The following is a 20,945-nucleotide window of genomic DNA, read 5'->3' as shown; positions in this document are numbered from 1 at the left end:
TCCTCCTACATTGGGCAATTCACAGTTTATTAATCTACGTCTCTGCCACAACTGACTTTTGGGTATTCAGACCTGGCCCCATGTTATGCTCTTTCCCTGAGGCTTAGTGGAGTGCTACACACTCTTCTTCTTCCTCCCCCCCACCCCCACAACACATACACAATGCCCAAATGATACCTAGTCCTGGTAACTTGTCCTGCTCCCTCTGTTCCTCAGTTCTCTGGCCTGGCACTGACTATTTACCCCACAGCACTACTGGTTCAGAGCTTTGCAGCAATGGTGCTTCCAGGCTCCTGAAGGGCTATGGTTGACCCGGCTGTCAAGGTACAAGCAAGCTTCTATAGTCTCCACAGCACTGGAAAGACAGGTGACCAAGGTATAGGGGTAGGTTTGGACGTAAGCCTGTGTCATGTCCCTAGAGTGGCTAGTGCGGCCTTGCTGCCAGTAGCATGGGAGGCGGGGGAGCAATGCTGAAAGAGCTCAGTATCAGTTCATGGTGTTGAGGCTTGGTTTTTCTTTTCACCTTCTTTTGGATTCTGGGTATCCTAAACCACGTAGACAGCTGAAGTTGCTTTATTTTGGACCCATAATTTGTTTTGTAGAGGTTTGAGAGGTTGTGGGGATTGGATAAAATGTCTAGTCAGCAATCTTTTTGTTCATGTGACGTAGACGTGCTGAAGGCCTTAATTTCAATCAGAAAGGGTTGGAATAGGTTAGGCTGTATCATATCTGAACTGAAGTCATACAGTTGCTCAAATCAGACCTCACCTTCCAGGATCAATTTAAAATCTGCCATCTTTTAGGGGAGTTTTGGATGGATGTCAAAGAGCAAGAAAGGCTACTTTATAAACTTTAATAAAAGTTCAACAAGTCCAGACTTCTGTGAAGTGTATTTAGCAAGTGATAGCCATTATTTAGTCATTACTTATACGTATGTGTATGTGTTGGGGATTGGGGGAGAGTGGAGGGGGAGAGTGGAGGGAGATCATTTGAAATGCCCTATAGTAGATGATCTAACCTGCTGGGGCAGGGAGCCTGTGGCCCTCTAGGTCCTCAAGTGCGGCCCTTTGACTGACTCCAAACTTCACAGAACAAAATTCCCTTAATAAAAGGATTTGTTCTGTAAAACTTGGACTCAGTCAAAAGGTCATACCCAAAGACCTAGAAGGCCACATGTGGCCTTGAGGTCATGGGTTCTCCACCCTTAAATCTCTTTGTTGAATGAGCATTTCTCCAATTTGGCAAAAAGGAGATGTTAAAGAAAACACTGCCGGATTAAAATGGCATTACCTAATAGAACATAGAACTACAAATGAATATATGAAGTCCTATCTCTACATTGTTACCAAAATACTGAAATGTATCTGGGGTGTTACAAATGGCATTACCTAATATTTGAAACGGCTGGACCATAAGTAAAAAAGACATTTTCTACTTAGCCCCTATCATAATTCTTGATAGGTTGTATTGTGCCAACACACGAAGTTTCATAAATATCTGTGCAACCATCAACCATTCCAACAAAACCAGGATAAACTAAGAAGTGTATTTTTGGTTTTTAAAAGATCAAACATGATTAAGAGCCCTATAGTTAATGGCCATAAAATCCCATTCTTTTTTATTTGGTGTAAGTTTTAATGATGTCTTTTGTTTTCTGAAACACAGTAATTTCTGGGTAAACCTTCCATCCCCATGTCCAAACCCAGTCCAGCACTGAATCCTTCCTAGACGATAAAATATTTTCTGAAATTTCCTATAGATATTACTCAACACAATTCCAATCTGGAGGCCTAAGTAAGTAGATCCAATGGAAAGGAACTGTTCTGTCTCTCTTTTCTTTCTTACTGTTAAATTGCTTGAAAAAGTTATTTATACCCAGTGCCTAAACTTGCTCATTTCTCAATCATCACTCTTTCAGTCTGACTTCCATTCATACCATGGTAATGAAATAATAATGAAAGCTGGCATTTACATAGCAATTTATATAGCTATATAGCAAAATGCCAAGTATTTTACACACATTATCTCATTTGACCTTCACAACTGCTCTGTAAAGTAAATGGCTTGTCTTTTTAATCACGTTGACTGGGTTTACTATAAATTTTTACTAAGTAACTTCATTCTCACTATATCAAAGCAATCCTCCTACTCCTCCCTCAATGATTTCCTATCTTATCACTGGAGCTGTTCTAAACCTTTTCTTCTTTCTTCAAACTTCCCACACCACTCCCTCTTCCAACCTTCTCTGCTGACGACCCCATTTCAAATTTCACACACACCCCCGAAAAGGAATCATTTGCCAAGACTCTTTCTTCGGCCTTCCTCCTCATACCACAGAACTCTGGCATTGTTCCCCTTCCACTCCCAACTATCTGTTCCTTTACTCTTGTCTCTGATGATGGTACAGTCCTTTTGCTTGCCAAGGCAAATTGCTCCACACAGATTCTTGACTCCATCCCCTCCTATTTTCTCTAGCAGATTGCTCCCACCATCATCCCTACTGTCCTTCTAATCTCCAAACTCCCTATCTAGTGATTCCTTCTCAGTTGTCTTAAAAAAAAAAAAAAACCTCACTAGATCCTACCATGTCCACAAGCATCCTATATCTCCTCTACCCTTCTTAGCTAAATTCCTTGAAAAATAATTTACAGGGGGCAGCTAGGTGACGCAGGGATAGAGCACTGGCCCTGAAGTCAGGAGGACCTGAGTTCAAATCCGGCCTCAGACCAAACACTTGACACTTACTAGCTGTGTGACCTTGGGCAAGTCACTTAACCCCAATTGCCTCACTAAAAAAAAAAAAAAAGAAAGAAAAATAATTTACAATTTTTAAATATTTATTTTCTCTCCCTACCATCCTACCACCATTGAAAAGAAAAGGAAAAGGAAAAGGCAAAACCCTTGTAGTAAATACCCCCAGTTCAAACAAAACAAATTACCACATTATACTTCAGCCTGCATCTTGAGTTCTTCACTTCTCTCTCAGGAGGTGAGTAGCATGCTTCATCATTTGTCATTTGGAATTGTGTTTGGTCATTGCATTGATCTTAATTCTTAAGTCTTTCAAAATTGTTTGTCCTTTCAATGATGTTATTATAATATAAATTGTCCTCTTGATTCACTCTGAATCAGTTCATACATGTCTTCTCAGGTTTCTCTGGGAATATCCCTTTCACAATTTCTTATAGCACAATGGTATTCCATATACCATAATTTGTTCAGCCATTCACCAACTGATAAGCATCCCTTAGTTTCCAGTTCTTTGCCACCACAAAAGGAGTTGGGCACTGCTATAAGCATTTTACAAAAGAATTCTTTTCCTCTTTAAATTTTTTGAGGTATAGTTCCAGTGGTGGTATCACCGGGTCAAAAGGTATGCACAGTTTAGTAAATTTGGAGGCATAGTTCCAAATTGCTTTCCAGAATAGCTGGACAAATTTATAACTCCAACATTGCATAAATGTTCCTATTTTCCCACAGACCTTTTAATATTTGTCAGATTCTCTTTTATTATTAGTTATTTGAAGCATTTTTTTAAAATATGGCTATTGATAGCTTGGATTTCTTCCTTTGAAAACTGCCAGTTTGTTTTCAGAAGAAATCCAAGCTATTAATAGTCATATGAAAAACACTCTAAATCACTAAAAATTAGAGAAATACAAATTAAAACAGCTCTGAGGCACTACCTCACCACTATTAGATTGGCAAAAGGAAAATGACAAATGTTGGAGGGTATGTGAAAATTGGGACAGTACAACACTGTTTGTGGAGTTGTGAACTGATCCAACTATTCTGGAGAGTAATTTGGAACTATGTCTATAAGGTTATAAAACTGTGCATATCCTTTCACCCAACAATACCATTACTAGGTCTGTATCCCATAGAGATCAAAGACAAAAGGGAAAGTACCCATAAGTACAAAATTATTTATAACAGCTCTTTTTGTGGTGGCAAAGAATTGGAAATTGGAGGAGGAGGGGGAATGCCCACCAATTGGGGAATAGCTGAACAACTTGTGATACATGATTGTGATGGAATACTATTGTACCATAAGAAATGACAAGCAGGATGATTTCAGAAAAACCTGGGAATACTTATATGAACTGCTGCAACATGAAGGAAGCAGAATCAGGAGAATATTGTACTCAGTAATAGCAATAGTGTAACAATAAGCAACTGTGAAAGACAGCTATTCTATTTTTTTATTTTTTTAATTTTTAATTAATTTATTTTGAATTGTCAACAATCACTTCCATAAGCTTTTGAGTTTCAACATTTTCTCCCCCTCCCCACCTGCCTCCCCAAGATGGCTCAAAATCTGATATAGGCTATACATATATATTCCTATTAAACCTATTTTCACATTAGTGATGTTGTAGGTAAGAATTAGAACCAATAGGAGGAATCACCAGAAAGAGGAAACAAAACACAACAGAAGAAAAAAAAATAGCAAATAGTGTGCTTCGATCTGCAGTCAAACACCATAGTTCTTTCTTTGGATGTAGATAGCATTTTCCATCACGAGGCCTTTGGAGATGGAAAGACAACTACTCTAATTCAATACAATGATCCATGACAATTCCAAGGGACTTATGGTGAAAAATGCTAGAGAACTGATGAACTCTGAGTGCAGATTGAAACATGTTTTTTTTTTTAACTTTCATTTTTCTTGTTGTTTACAACATGGATGGACATGCAGAGATATGTTTTACATGACTTCACATAGGGGGCAGCTAGGTGGCGCAGTGGATAGAATACCAGCCCTGGAGTCAGGAGGACTTGAGTTCAAATCCGGCCTCAGACCAAATACTTGTCACTTACTAGCTGTGTGACCCTGAGCAAGTCACTTAACCCCAATTGCCTAAAAATAAAAAAAAAAATTTTTAAATAATAATAATACATGACTTCACATAACATATGTGATACACTTCAGGTATCATACTGCTTGCCTTCTCCATGGGTCAGGGAGGGGCTTGAAGGAGGGATATAACTTGGAACTAAAAATAAAAAGATGAAAAAAACAAAACCCTGTCTTTTCATGTCCTTTGATGATTTATCAAATGGGGAATGGCTTTTCCTCTTATAAATTTATATCCATTTCTCCTATGTTTTGGAAATGACACCTTTATTACAGAAACACTGTGAAAAATTTTTTCAGTTAACTTCCTCTTCTAATTTTAGCTGTATTGGTTTTGTTTGCGGAAAACTTCTAAATTTTACACAATGAAATTTGTCCATTTTATCTTCTGTGATAAATCTCTAGCCATTGTTTGGTAATTAACTCTTCCCAAAAATATATAGACATGAAAGGTAATTTCTTCTTCATTTTTCTAATTTGTTCATGATGTTACCCTTTATGTCTAAGTCACTTATCCATTTGGACTTTATGTTGGTATATGTTGTGAGATATGGGTCTATACCTAGTATCTCAGTGAGAATGTTTTCCAGTTTTCCTATAAGTTTTTATTGAACAGCAAGTACTTACCCCAGTAACTGGGGTTTTGGGGTTTATTATGACAAATGATGTCTTTTCAATTCCCAACCTTCTTGATCCCTCTGCAACACCTGACACTGTTGACTACCTTGGCTACTCTCTCCTCTGTTTTCATGACTGTGCTTTTTCTTGGTTTTCCTTCTATCAGTCTGGCCATTCCTCAGTCTCTTTTGCTTGATTTCATCCATGTAACAGCAACTTTTGTGAGTATTCCCCAAGGTTTTGTCCTGGGTGCCCTTCTCTCTATATACTATTTCACTTGCTAATGTCATCGGTTCCCAAGGGTTCAATTACTACATCTATCCAGATGATTGCCAGATCTATTTATCAAGCCGGAGTCTCTTCCAAGCTTCATTCCCATATCACCATCTGTAGGCTGGATATTTCAAACTGGTTGTCCCATAGACATCTCGAACTCAACATGTCCAAACTTGAACTCATTATCTTTTCTTCAAACTATTCTTTATTCTGAACTTTCCTATTTCTTTCAAGGGTCCTACTATCCTTCCAGTCACCCAGCTTCCCAATCTCATATTATTCTTTGCTCTTCTCACACCAACTCCACATGTTCAACCTGTTGCCAAATCTTGTAATTTCATTCCCTAGTATACATCTCTTAAACACAAATGTAACCATGTGGCTACCTACTCAACCAATTCCAGTGGCTTCTTCCTATTGCCTCTAGGATAAAATATAAACTCCTCTGCTCCTACCTTTCCAATTTTTTTACATTCTCCTCTCCTTGATACATGCTACCATCCAGCCATACCAGACTATTCACTCTCTCCTACAAGATACTCCATCTCTCATTTCCCTGCCTTTACACTAACTGTTCCCTATGCCTGGACTGTTCTTCCTCTCAACCTCTCACTCAGAGTCCCTGGATTCCTTTAAGAGTCAGCTCAAGACCTTTCCTGCTCCCCACCTCCCCCCAGCTGCTATTGTCATCCTTTTTAAAGGTTAAATTTCATATTCTGTATTTATTTTGTATGTTATGATTTATTATATTATCTCCCTCCTCCTATTAGCATGTAAGCTCCTTGAGGACATCCATTATTTTTACTTTTTCTTTGTAAACCCAACTCTTAGTATAGTGCCTGGCACGTAGTAAGCATTCAATAAATGCATTTTCATTAAGTCCCATTTCAAACATGAGGAAACAGAAGTTCAGTTGGTCCACAATTCCAAGGGATTTATGATTAAAAAAAAAATGCTATCCATCTCCAGAGAGAGAACTAATGAACTCTTGAGTGTGGATTGCAGCATACTTTTGAAACTTTATTATTCTTAGGCTTTTTGTGTATGTGTTTTCTTTTGCAACATCCCTAATATGGAAATATCTTTTGCATGACTTTCCATGTATAATGGGTGTCATATTGCTTGCCTTCTCAATGGGTGAGGGAGGGGCAGGAGGGAGGGGAAGAATTTGGAACTCAATTTTTTAAAAAATTAGTATTAATAAATAAATAAAAAGCTGGGGGGGGGGAAGTGAGGAGGACCCAGGCCAAACCCATCAGGAACATCCACAACCACAGATTAAGTTTAGGAAGATTAAAAAGTAAACAAAGCAGCAAGAAGAAGTTAAGGAAATAGCATAATCAGGAAAGTATCTCTGAAGTCAAGGGAGGGGAGGATGACAAATTTTGTAGAAAGCTTCAGGGAGGTCAAGGAGGATGAGGACTGAGAGGAAAAGGCAATTAACTTTGACCATCAGGAGATCATTGGTGTGGTAGAAAGGACCTTTTGAGAGAACGATTTCAATACAAATGGGCATGGTGAGGTTGAAAAGTGAAGAGAGTAGAAGTGGCATCCGAAAAAATAGACTACTCTTCCCAACAAATTTAACAGTGAATGTTAAAAGAAAGATGGGAAGGTAGCAGGATGGGATCAAGTGCTAACAGTAGCCTTTTTCAGAATTTCAGAGATATGAGCATATTTGTAGCCAGTGGTGAGGGTGCTACTGGAGAGACTGAATAAACTTAATAAAGGATTACAACTGAGGCAGTAGTCACAGAGATGGGATGGAATCAAAGGCCAAGGTGGAGGGATTGTTCTTTGGAAAGAATAACAATTTCTCTTCTTTTGTGACTAGGATAAAGAAAAGAAAAAATAGTGGACCTCACTTTCTTAAATAGGGTTGAGTAATGCCACAGACATTTATAATATTGGATTTCAGCAAAGTATTTGACAAAAGCTCTCAGGATATCCTTCAATCAATCATGCATTTATTAAGTAACTACTATGTGCCAGTCATTGTGGATACAGAGACACAAGTGAAACAATCATTGCCCTTGAGGAGCTCACATTCTAATGGAGGTGACATGTACGTATACAGACATCTACACAAAAAAATTTATACACAAAATGCAAGGTAGTTTTTTGGGGGGAAGCATATGTAGCTCTGGAGACTGAGAAGGGCTTCATACATAAAATGGAGCTTGTTGTAGGGGTAAAAGCAGTGAGATTTAGTAACTGACTGGAAATTTTGAGTAGAAAGGAACGAGTAGCTGAAGATGACACTACGATTCCAATCCAGGTGTCTAGAAGGATGGTAGTATTCATGATATAGGCAAATTAATAAGAGGGTGGGTTTTAGAGGAAAAGTAATGATTTTCTGCTTTGGACATGTTGAATGAGACCTGCCTATGTGAACTGAATGTTAATTCAGTTAAAAATGGGACTGGAGCTCAGGAGAAAGACTGAAACTAAATATATAGATCTGGAAGTCATCTGCATAGAGATGATAATTAAATTCACAGATGCTCATAAAGTTAACAAGAGTGTAGACAGAGAATAGGCTGAGGACAGAGCCTTGGTGTATCACCACAGCTAAGAGATACGATGTAGATGATGATCCAGCAAAGGAGACTGAGAATGAGCAGTTTGACAGATAGGAGATGAATCAAGAGGCAATGGCGTCATGAAATCCCAACGAGGAAGGAGTACCCAGTAGAACAGGGTCAACAACAGAGTCAAAAACTGTAGAGATCCTACAGAGAACAAGGACTTAGAAAAGTCATCAGAATTTACAACCAAGAAATTATTAGTAATTTTCATGAAAGCAGTGTCAGTTGAGTAATGACATTGGAAGCCAGACTGCAAGACTGAATACAAAAAATGTGGGTAGTAATCATCATTTCAGATAAGGCAACAATAAAAACTGATCATCTCTGGGTGCAATAAATAAACCATAATATCATTAAAATATATGCACAAAATGGCATAGCATCAAAGATCTTTTTTTAAAAAAGTTAGGTGAATTGCAAAAAGGTGTTGGTAACACAATATTTATAGGAGACTTTAATATTCCTCTCTCAGAACTAGATAAATCCAAGAGAAAGATAAAATACGAATTATATAGCTTAATAGACTGTTGGAAAAATCAAATTTTAGATGTAGGCAAAGCCGTAACTAGGAACGTTTACACCTGAAGCCAAAAATAGTTGAGGTTGAGCTGAAAGGTGATCAGTGGTACAGAGGAAAGTTTGAGTGTAACTGCTATTGCACTGGGAGGGTGCAGCTCAACTTTGAGAGTCTAGCCTTTGTTCCTGCAGGCTAGGATGATGAAAATGGCCCAAAGGCAGAGGCATTATACTTTGTTGTTGTTGTTTGTCCTTTGTTTTCTAAGAAGACCAATGACAAGACGGTTATGGCATGTTTGGCTGTGGCTGATCAGTTCAATATGAGTTTGGAAGACACTACCACAGATTGGGTACATGTGGTCCCATTTCCAATGAGAAGATAACCCAATGCAGTGGTCCACCTATGTGCATGGTTGTGGCAATAGTTCCCAGTGTATCTACGTCTGCTGCTTTGTCACTCACCCGTGTCCTTCACCATAGGACTTCAAAATGGGTAATGTAATGAATAATGGATGTCATGACATGTGATTTGCATTTAAGTAAGGCAGAGTTGTGCAGCCTCACTCTCTCTTCCAGAGTACTAAGTATCCAGCAGCAAGATTGAAGTCAAAATGACTGGCAACAGCCTGAGATGCAGTGGATGACCCTGGTTGTTTTTTATGTCTGACCAAGCTCTGAGTGCTCCACAGTGCCTATTTCAGTCACCTTCATGGCCACTGCAACAAAACTGTTCTCATCCACCCATTCTGCCAGGTAAAGTCTTCACCTGCTTAGATAGGCATCCCCCTAACTCACTGACAGGTTTGAGGTCTGTTGGCAATGCTCAAGCTGGTTTGGCTCATCTGCCTAGACAGTTCAGAGTGTGGCTGCTTCACATGCCACAGCTTTCTGAAGCCATGGGGAGAGTTAGGTGACAGGTGGACATCAGAGGTGGGTGAACAGCTCTGAAAAAGGCCTGGCAAGTCCTCACACAGAAGGTACCAGTCCTCCCTGAATACTCCATACACCTCAAGGGACAGTCTCTTAAAGGTGATTGCCCCGTATGGCAGTGTAGCCCATCAAGGAACCATAGTGCTCTGGGATAACTGTCCCTGTGATAAGAATGCTGGCTTGGAGCAAATCCCTGATCACCCCAAGACTAGTTATAGCTCTGAAAGAAAGTTAAACGATAATATAATTGGGTGTAATTAGGGCTGGTTGAACAATCAGATCCAGTGAGTGTTGGTTAACAGACTGATTATCAACTTAAAGAGATGTCTATGGTAGAGGACCACAAAGCTTTGCCTTGTCTCTTTTAGCACAATATTTTTAATAAGTGACTTGGATGCTGGCACAGAGGGTATGCTTATCAAATTTTTGTATAAAGCTGGGGAAGGAAGCTAACTGGCTGGATGACAAAACTGTGAACCAGAAACATCTGAACAGGTTGGAACAATGGACTGGATTGAATAAAATTACACTTAATGGAGATAAATATAAAAGTTCTCCACTTGGGGTCAAAACATAAACTAATTCAGGATGAGGGAGAATAGCTAGATAGCATTTCATGTAAAAATATGGTTTTTGTGCTTAAATAAGAGCCAAGTGGGATTCAGCAGCCAGAAAAATTAATGGGAACTATGGGTTCCCTAATACAAGTATGATGTTCAGAACCAAAGAGATTATAGTTCTACTCTACTCTGGTTAGACCATATCTGGAAAGTTGCATTCAGTTTTTGGAATTATATTTTAGAATAATGATAGACTGAAGTAGCTATAAGGAAGGATGATTAAAGCAGGCAAAGAACTCAAAACTTTGCTATAAGATCAATTGAAAATATTAGCTTAGAGGGGGAATATGATATTTGTTTTCAAATATTTGAAGGTCTGTTACGTGAAAGACTTGTTTGGATTGATTAGACTTGTTTTGCTTTGCTCTAAAGGGCAGAATTAAGATCAATAGAGAGGGGTGGCAGATAAGCAGATTTTGGTTCAATCTACAATAGAGATTAAAGTGATTTGCCCAAGGTCACATATGAATTCCACTCATTAGAGGTCATCAAGTAGACTTATCAGTTCAGACAAAATTGCTAAAGTTGCCAAGCACTTTAGTTCGAAGCACTAAAAATGCAAGGGCAAATACAAAACACTCCCTGCCCTCAAAGAGCTTATCTTCTACTTGTCTGATCTATCTCTTAGAATAGAGGGGACGAATTCATGCTTCAGGTATGGGTTCAGATAGAAGTCCTCTGAGATTTCTTCTACTCTAGGGTTCTATAAATGAAGAGTCAGAGTTTTGAGCCTTAAGATGACTAGAAAAACTTCACAGGATATTAAACAATACCTGACTTACAATAGACCTTTAATTTTGAATTAAACTGAATGGGTCTTAAAAAATCATTTAGTCCTGTCTTTTTATAGATACAGAAGCTGATGCCTGGCCCCACATGTAAAAAGTGACAGAACTGAGACTGCAAAGTAGAATCTGACTTCAAATCCAATTAACATCAGTACCATTGATTGCAATAGGGAAATCTGGAAGGAGAGGCTGATTCCTTTCATTTTTGCAGGTGTTCACACCTATATTAGTGGAGAGTTTTGCTGTTTTTCTTTTGATTATATTTTAAATCTTAACGAAGTATATTCTCTACAAGTATTTTGATCCCTTTCTCTAAAGAAATGGGATTTATTTAAGGTCCATGGAGGTGGCAAAGTTTGGAAGGGCTAGTTGGCCACTCCATTCTTCCTTCATTTAAAAAAACACCACCATCTTTCCAGATTCAAGAGAAACTCTGAAGTTATCTTTTTACTTGTTCATTTTTAACTGGCCTTGCTGCTCTCATTTTTTGAGGATTTTGTTTTCCTTTCAGGCTTGACTTTTCCACAATGGCCTTGATCTTTCCATTCCCCAGGCCTGTCCAGATCCATTCCTAAGGAGGATCCAGTACCCAGGTTTCTGTTTTGAGATTGCACCAGCAGCCCTCATTCTGGCTTGGGTGAACCCACAACCCTGAAGGAGGCACCCATTAGAGAAAACCTCCATCTTACCTAAGAGATCTAGAACCCCCCCATCGGACAGCGCCTGGCCTCCCAGTGGTCCCAGGGGAACGGATGCCTCGAACAGGGGTGAGTGAGCAAGGCACATGCTGTGGCGCCCTTCCCCCACTCTCCCTTTCCCTCCCCTCTTCCACCCTCCCCTAACAGGAAAGAAAGGAGCCGGGCTGGCTGGGGCTGACCTGGAATCTACCCATGAGGCAACGCGGCGGGTTCGCGAGCCCCCCGCCCCCCTCCCTTCTTCTCTCCCTTCCTCCCTCCCCGCAACCTAGGCGCCTGCTCCGCTATGGGAGCCGCCGTCGTCCCAGTTGCCGCGGTGTTTTCCTGCTCCTCCTTTTCCTCCTCCTCTTTCTCCTCCTCCTCAGTGCCCCAGTAAGGCCACTCCCGCACCACACACGGTAAGCGCCCCCTCTCTCCCCTTCAGCCGTGCCGCCGGCGCGGCCTCCTGCCTCGCGCCCCCGAGCCGCCTGGTTCCGGGGGGGCGGGAGGAGGGCTGAGGGCCCAGCGGGGGCGTCCGGCGGGCGCGTGGAGCCCCCCGGGGGGGAGGGAGGGGAGGGGAAGGACGGTGGGGTGGCGCGGCGCGGCGGTGGCCGCCGGCCGCCATCTTGGGTCGGAGCGGCGCGGGGGTGGGATCTCCGCCGCTGCGCAGCGGACTCACTGAGGCTCGGAGAGGCCTGTGGGGCCCGCGCAGGCCTGCTGCGGAGACGGTGATGATGGAGGCGCCGCGACGGCGCCTCCGCCTCCTCCGCCTTCACTTCGCCCGCGCGCGTGCGGGTGGGTCCGTTCCCTGGGCTACGAGGGAGGTTTTGCTTGCGCGCTCCGCTCCCTCTCTCCCTCTCCCTCTCCCTCTCCCTCTCCCGGGGGAGCTCCCTACGCTTTTTGTACGGATGGTGGCGGTGTAGGGGAATTCCCCTCCCCTTTTCCCTCGGCCGCGGCCGCCACCTCTGCCACCACCACCTGTCTGTAATGAGAAGAGAAAAGAGGACCGGAGGCTAGACTGCAGCAGCAGCAGCAGCAGCAGCAGCAGCAGCAGTGCCTCGTCTGCCAGACTCCTCTGCTCGGCCCTCCCCCATCCCTTCCCCCCCCCCCCCCCCCTGTCACGAATGAAAACACGCTCCCCAGCCCCCCACGCCCGCGGAGGAGATCTCCCCCTCCCTTTCTCACGGCTGTCTTGCAGTTGGATTCATTCTCCATCCCATTATTGTCTTCAGGAAGAATACCCTGTTGGGAAACGTGGAGCTAGGCACACAGTCTTCTGGCAGTGTGAGCTGCGAGAAGGACGCTACCTCCTCCTTCTGAGAGCATCCTCCTAGCCCCTAGAGATGGAAAGAGTGTCTCCCAAATTATGTCGATTAATGCTTTTAAGAAAAGGTAGGAGGGACGATCGTGCTGTGTAGCAGTAGCCTTCCTAGCCCTTGTGTAGGCAGAGCCCAATGGTTGGTCCCATTTAAAAAAAAAAAAAGGAACTTTTAAAATTAGGCGTCCAATTTGGAGTTTGGGCGTGTAAGCTCCTAAGAATCTGATGGTTTTAGTACCCTTCACCCCCCCCACCACCATGGAAGGGCTTAAAGAGAGTTTTATTAGAATTACTGTTTTCATATGTAGGGGATTTTATGTGTCAACCCAAGCTTTCTCCCTAAGAAACATCTCTTTGTTTTACTAGGCTGAGAATGGGTCAAATGAACAGCATTTTGTTGGGGGTACAGAGGTGATAGATGCTAGATAGTAATAGGCCTGAATATTTATCTTTTGGGTATTTTAGTTCACCTTTTAAAAGTAAATAGTCTCTGGGGGGCAAACTTTAGTCTGTCACATTTTAGTATGAATTAATTAGATAATCAAATGTGTACCATGCAGCTGAGATTACAACTGTCTAAGGATTGGAGGTTTGAATCATCTAGCGGGAATGGGAGAGAGGGGTGAAAAAGAGAAGAAAGATCAACCAAGACAAAAACATTTTTATTTGAGGTTTTGCCTGGTACTCTTTTACTGTCACTGATAATTACCCCCATAGGTTGCTGATGTCAGAGTTAGGACCAGTTTGGAAAGGTGTTAGGATAAGGGGCCAACCTCAGTTCTAGTCCATTTTAAGTCTAGCTCTTCCCTCCCACCCCCCACCCCCCACCCCCCAATTTGGAAGGTCAGATTTCAGTACTCCTGAGATTTCTTTTGTAAAAGGGGAATCCTCCCTCTCCCCAACTCAGCAAATCTGTTTACTTACACGTTGGTCAGTGAAGAGACTAGATTTGAGGGTCACAGGCTGTAAACTAAAAGTAATATGTAATCTACTTTGGAAATTTAAAAAAAAACTATAGATATTAGAAGTTTTATTTTAATTGTAAGGGGAAAAAGCTTTTTTTTAGACATCAGAAATGTTGTCGTGAACATATTGTATGTATGTGCTCCCTGTGGTGTATTACTGTTTTTTTTTCTATAGTCTCTTTGGTAATTTCACAGGAGAATTTAAAGAGAATTTATGTTTTTAATTGAAATCAAATACTTTTGTCATTACTCAGGAAGACTATATCTATTTTAGACAGAATGCATGTTCAAACATGCTAGATTAATTCTATTCAAAATAGCTCTCCTAAAAAGAAGTGTTTCTCATTTTATTTGGGTAATCAGGCTTTTTATTACAAGGTTTGTTTGCAAGGCTGTCTTACTCAGAAATTATATTCATATATCCCAAAACAGCATCTCTTACAGCCAATTGTCATTGTTTTTTCTTTTACCATACCATCCTCATTAGATCTCCAATCAGTAGAAGTTGTCCTCAAAAAACTATTTCTCAAGATTTTTGGAGTATTCTGCTAGAAATATTCTCTCCTTGTGTTTATCTCTATACTTCACCTCCAACAATTCTTTTGAAGGTAAAACCTTTATTAATTGGAATGCTTGGGGAAGGGATGTTTCAGTTTTTTTGGTTAACAGGTTAAGCAAAAAACTTATACTTCAACCTTTAAGAAACCTTTAAAAAAAACCTGAGTCCATTTTTCTGCCATAGATAGTATAATAGAATTAATCACACTTAATATTTCTTTATTAATAAAGGAAGAAATTATACTTTCTGTATCCCTCATAGAATCTTTCTTTTACAGTGAGTACTTATCTCTCCAAAGTTTCCTATTGGCCTCTGGACATTGCTTGGCATGTGCTTGACTCTCTTGGCTGATAGTGGAACCTCCTTGCTTGGGTTACATTCTTGTACTCTTTGAGGGCTGGCTTATTTCCTTTTTTATCTTTGTATTCTCAACACTCATCATAATGCCTTAAATATAGTACTCATTTCATAAACATTAATTGAAATTTATTGGATTCGTATATAAGTTATCTTAATCTTTTAGTATAAAATTAATAATCATTTTGTTTTTAATTTACAGAGAATTTTTACTTATTTGCCTAAGTATGTTTTGTGTGTCACAGTTTTATAATGGAGGAAAGTTGATGTAAGATATCTAAATGAGGTAGTATCTTGCTTTCTTGTTGTCTTCTGGTATGACCTTGGGTAAATCGTTCCCTTTCTAAGAAAATTTATTCATGTAAAATGAGAATAATATTCTTATTGAAGGTACTATAAAAATAATGATTGTAAAGAACTTTGAGGAAAAGCATGAATAAGAGACTAATTATAAACATTGGACTTTGTCCAGGTCAGGAGTAATTATGTTGTTTTTAATCTCATGGTCTTCTTTACCTTTCTTCCCTTAAATACTTTGCATGTATTTTAGAATAAAGGTATAGTAGTATAGGTAATTACTATACTTGAATTAGTATATATACTTACTATAATTGAATTAGTAGAAACTAAATTATTATTTGTTGCAAGGGAATTTTATTTAAAGTGATATATCCTGAGAAATCTCGTCTCATTCTTTTAGGCCTGACAATGAAACAATTAACATCCATCCTCTCTGTAAGTAATTAGTAATGGAAAAGAAATAATTTAAACCCAGTTAGGGAAGGATTGGTAGAAGGTATCATGTATTTTATTTTAAAAGTTTATTTTCATTGATCCCTTTTGTTTTTACATAATTCGTTTCCAAATAGATCCCTTTATTTTCTTTTGCTCAGGAAGCAATCCTTTTGACAGATTTTTTTTTAAAGAGGGGGAAAAAGTGGGTCAGCAAATCAACAAATAGCTGTAGAATATGACAGTGTATGCAATATTCTATACCCAGAGGCCCCATTCTGCAATGAGAACAAGATGCTTTTTTCTCAGTTCTTCTCTGGGGTCAACCTTGGTCATGATTATTATGATGCCATTCAGTTTCATTTTTTTGTACTTCCAATTTGCATTGTTGTCATTCACTTAATCAGCATGCATTTATTAATCACCTTACAATAAAGCTTAACCCTGTGGTACTGTGGGTACAAAGAGTAAAGGGAAACTATCTCTCCCCTCAAGGAACTTACATTATTTTATTGTGTATACCGTTTTCTGGGTTCTGTTTACTTTGTTATATATTAGGTTTTGGGTTTTTTTGTTTTTGTTTTTGTCTAGACAGTGGGGTCAAGTGACTTGCCCAGGGTCACACAGCTAGTAATAAGTGTTATGTGTCTGAGGCCAGATTTGAATTCAGGTCCTCCTGAATCCAGGGCTGGTGCTGTATCCACTTTGCCACCTAGTTGCCCCTGTTATGTATTAGTTCTAATAAGTCTTGGCATTATTTGAGTTCTTCACACTAATAATGCTTTACTGATTCCACAGTTGATGGGTACCTACTTTGTTTCCAGGTTTTTGCTACCACAAAAAGTAAAGGAGCTATCATATCCTTTTCCCATTTTCTCCCTTAATTCTTCCTTTTCTCTAAACTGGAATTTAGCTAGAATCAAACATCTGTTAAATGGCTACTGAGTACAGAGCAGTATGCTATGAGAGAACTTGACAGAGTGTTATTATAGTAAATGAAAATTAAGATACTCTCTGGACTTGCCCTGGACAGAGTTAAATTGATCCAGAAAGCCCTCATTTTTAGAAAAGGAGCCAAGAAATAGAGGAGAAATAAAACCCCAAACTCGTTGATTACAACTTAGCTACAACATTAAATTAGCCTAAATTTCTCTTTTTCAGCTATTACTATTAGCAATTTTTGCTGCTTCTAAGGCTTTGTCTTTGTCGATATTTCTAAGCCTAAACCAGGTTTTTTAATGTTTGAGGAAGGTGCAGGAAATCAAAGCAGGTAAGGAAGTCTTGCCAGTATGTTGCAAGAGGCAGACATATGATTAGTAGCATCTCAAATTGCATTTCTGAACCGAACTCCTAAAATCTTGTAGATTTTGCAACATTTAAAAAATGCCATTCTAATATATATTCCTATAAATGCTGCTTGTTTTGTAATCAGACAGTGTTATCACTTAACATGTTTTTGAATCTAGGATCCAAAACATGAATTGTTGACAAGATTTTTCCTGTTTTATTAGCATGTCTTACACTTTACTGTCCCTTGTACTTGTAATTGGTGATTATACATCTTCAGACATTTGATTTTATCTAAGTCATATAGTTAGAACTATCAGATTTGAATGCAATTTTTGGTTCTGTTGATAAAAAGACTGCCCATCATATTAGACCTGTTCTTTTCGTGTTGCTTCAGTCTCCTTATAATCACAGAAATCTGTCTCCCCACTAGAAAACACTGAATCCTTAGCCGCCTTCTCTAGTACTGGATGTACCTTATGATACCCGAACACATTGGGCCATGAGGAGGAGTAGGAATGCTTCTTGCTCCTCACTTCCCAACTCTTCCCCTGTCACTGTCACTTAGTAACATCTCATTTGAGCTTCATTCTTTCCAATCTTTCTAATCTGGTGGAAATGGAACACGGAGAGCCAAAGTATTTGAACTGGGTAGTTATTTTTACTGAGGTTTAAAAAGAAAAGATACATAGTAATATTTTTTCCCCCTTTTTAATAACTGGTCAGATCTGTTCCTCTGGACAACCCTTTAGGCTTTCTGGAGAGGGAGACCCTTTCCCTCCAGATCACTACCCACATGAGGGTAAGAGCCACAGAACATTCACCTGGGAATGAGTAGCCAGTTGTACAATATTCATATCACTAGCTGCCTACTACAGTCTTACCCCACCCCCATTCCTTGGCCTCAGTGACTTGGGTAGTCAGAGTCACTAGTCACAGTAATTCTTGCCTCTTCATCCCCATTCTCACCAAGGTTAGGTGCTGACCCCAGGTACCCCTCACCCATTCATCCTTGAGGCCCTTGCAACAAGCTTAATTTGCATTGGTGTCAGAGTTGATGCTTATCATTGCTGCTCAAAGCCATCTGTATTGCTGCTATTTCTTTGACCATCAGATAACTACTAGATCCTGTGGGCTAAATCAATTTGTTTTGGGCTGAGTTCAATCTGATCTTAAGCAAAAGGTCTACTCAGAGGCTTAGTATTCAAATCAAGAGACTGCTTTTACTGAAGTAAGAAAGTACAAAGTGAGCAAGTCTTCCTGGGCCTATGCCCTAGATTATTCACCTGGGGGCAAATGACTGTTGCCAGTTGTGCAGCTTTTGAAACAGTTGCTGTTCACCATATTCATTCTATCTGTATCCTGATGGTTACTATCTATTGGCCCTGAGGTCAGTCTTCCTTTTTAGGAGTTTAGTGCCTGGCGCACAGTTTATCTTTTCTCCAACACCTACCTTTTACTTGGGAGACTTCAGTTTAGAAGTTGATGTCCCTTCAAATATACTTGATTCCCATTTAATTAACATCCTCAACTACCATGACTTCACCCTTTTGGAGCTATATGCAAGTCTAGTGATATCCTTGATCTTGTTATCATCTAGAAAGTGTTCAGCCTTAACTATCCATAACTGATATTCTTCTATCTGACCATAACCTCCTGTCCTTCTAATCACTCACTGTGGCCAATTCCTCCTAAACCTATTTACTCTCCTCACCAAAACTTCAAATCACTCTACTCCTCCCTACTTTCCCAAGCTCTCACTTGGCTTCACTTTCCATCCTTCAGAATCTTGGCCTGATATTTAAGTTCAGCTTCACACTGTCTTCTACCCTTCAGTCCCCTGTCTTGTCTTGCCTTGTCCAAACACCAACCCTGGATTATTCTACCATTTGTCTTCTGCTCTTAAACATGTGCTGCTATAGGTGTCCTGAGTTCCTCTACAGATTTGTTATGTAAACTCATTTGGGCCTTTGTTACTGCATACCAGTTCTTGCTAATCCTTTTATTATTTCCTGTTGACTATCCTAGTCTCCTCAGCATCTGTTCCAGACTTCTCTCTTCAAGCCACCTAGACCACCTGTCTCGCCAGCCCTTCTGTGGAAAGGGCCTTACCAAATACTTTATCTGGAAATTAAATCTGCCCTTCACAATTTCTTCTGCATTTCTGTACTCTAAATCATTTCAACACAGTCCTCCCTTCTTTCTCCTTCTTTGCTCTAGACTGAGGTAAATAGATTGTGTTTCTCTTTGCAAGTGCCAACCCCTTTCTTTACTTGTGCTCTTGATGCTGTCTTCTTCAGTCTCTTCAGGAGTTTACCCTTTACATCATCCCCTTTCTCTCCCTATTTTTAAAATAATTTAGTTGCTGTCCTTTATATCACCATTTCCAAATACATTCTAACTCACAGCACTACCAGGAAACTAATTTTTGTAGTACAATAAAAAAGAAAAGGGGTGAGGGTTACTGTTCAGTACAGCAAACAAGCCCTGCACTGATGCAGAGAAAGAAGATATTTTTCATAATTTTCAATTTTTTCTTATGAAGTGACTCCTTTGTTACTATTCACAAATATGTTCAGATGTTTGTTTTGTTTAAAAACTCTTCACTTGATCCCATCATCCTCTCAGAGTATTGTGTTATATCCCTTCTCTTTAACAGCAGAATTCCTGGGGAAACTATTTAGATTCATCTTGTCCATATAACCATTTACTACTTAGTTACCTGCCTTACAGCCCCACCACTCAGTTGAACCGATTTTCTCCGAGGTTACCAGTGATTGGTTAATTAGCATATCTTATGGCCTTTTCTTGCACTTTATGTTTCCTGACCTCCATAGCAATTGACAATATTGTTATCCAGACATGGTGAGGTATCTTAGTGATATGATAAAGTCTAGATTTTTGTATTTTGTAAACACGTCTAAGTGTACATGGTGTCTCTCCCAACATAATGTAAATCCCTTGAGGGCAGGGAGTATTTCATATTTTTCTTTGTATCCCCAGCACCTAGCACATTGATTAACCTATGATAGACACAAACATGTTTGATTGATGATCACCTGTCACAGATGTTGTTAAGAGGATACTTGGAGTAAGGGTTTGAATTAGTTATCTCTAAGGTCTTAATCATCATTGCCTCTTATAATCTGGTGGTGAGGTTTCTAACCTTGAAGTAAGGGCATAATTGAAATAAATTCTTCATTGATAAAGGCATGACTGCAACAAAGTAAGGAAAATTGTGAAGTTAGTAAGATCTCTTGGTTTTGATAATTTAAATTTATATTTTTGGTTTATTGTGAGAATATTACATTATTGAAATTGATTTCTTTGTGAGTGCTAAAGGGGAGATTGAGGGATAATAGTTGGGTAGGCCAACTTATTGCCCACAAAATGTAAAGAGACCTGCAAGAAAGCCTTAATTCATCATGTTGGTTGGATTCTCTTTTGATGGTTTGTGGGAGGACATTAAGGATTGATCAGAATAAGAATTTATGAATATATTCTTCACTGCATCAATGTATAAGGACCCCTTCCAAGAATTCTAATCAGACTGAGCCAGAGTAACCTTCCTAGCTTCCTGGTTGTTGCAAATTAGTGACCTTATTGCATATACAAAGCTACTGGTCAGGGTCAGTCAGCTAGGTGGCCCAGTGGATCAAGCTCAGGTCTTGGAGTCAGTAGGACCTCAGTTCAAATTCAGCCTCAAACACTTGACACTCACTTTGTGACCCTGGGCAAGTTACTTAACCCCAGTTGTGTCACCGTAAAAAAAGGGGGGAAAAAAGCTATTGGTCAGAGTTTACCCAGGAGTCCTAGGAGGCTTTTGGTGATCTTTTTTGAATACAAAATGGAATAGTAG

At 39.9% G+C, this 20,945-nt stretch overlaps 1 protein-coding gene across 9 annotated transcripts in view; it reads left to right on the top strand.

Annotated features, from left to right (window-relative positions):
* Window positions 1-12,138: 12,138 nt before the first annotated feature.
* The window catches only part of ZNF280D (zinc finger protein 280D), a 146,174-nt gene continuing 137,367 nt past the window's right edge, over window positions 12,139-20,945 (top strand). For 7 of the 9 annotated variants that reach the window (XR_003567195.1, XR_003567194.1, XM_027840825.1 and 4 more), the window contains exons 1-3: window positions 12,139-12,287; window positions 13,101-13,260; window positions 14,639-14,759. The gene's annotated coding sequence lies outside the window, so the exon portion shown is untranslated. The remainder of the gene's footprint in view (window positions 12,288-13,100; window positions 13,261-14,638; window positions 14,760-20,945) is intronic. The other 2 variants (XM_027840822.1, XM_027840821.1) reach the window with 2 other exon arrangements.

The sequence above is a fragment of the Vombatus ursinus genome, unplaced genomic scaffold, assembly GCF_900497805.2.
Source record: "Vombatus ursinus unplaced genomic scaffold, bare-nosed wombat genome assembly UNPS02014848.1, whole genome shotgun sequence".
In the NCBI taxonomy this organism is placed as follows: Eukaryota; Metazoa; Chordata; class Mammalia; order Diprotodontia; family Vombatidae; genus Vombatus; species Vombatus ursinus.
Note: the sequence above shows the minus strand (reverse complement) of the source record. Positions and strands in the feature narration are given on the sequence as shown.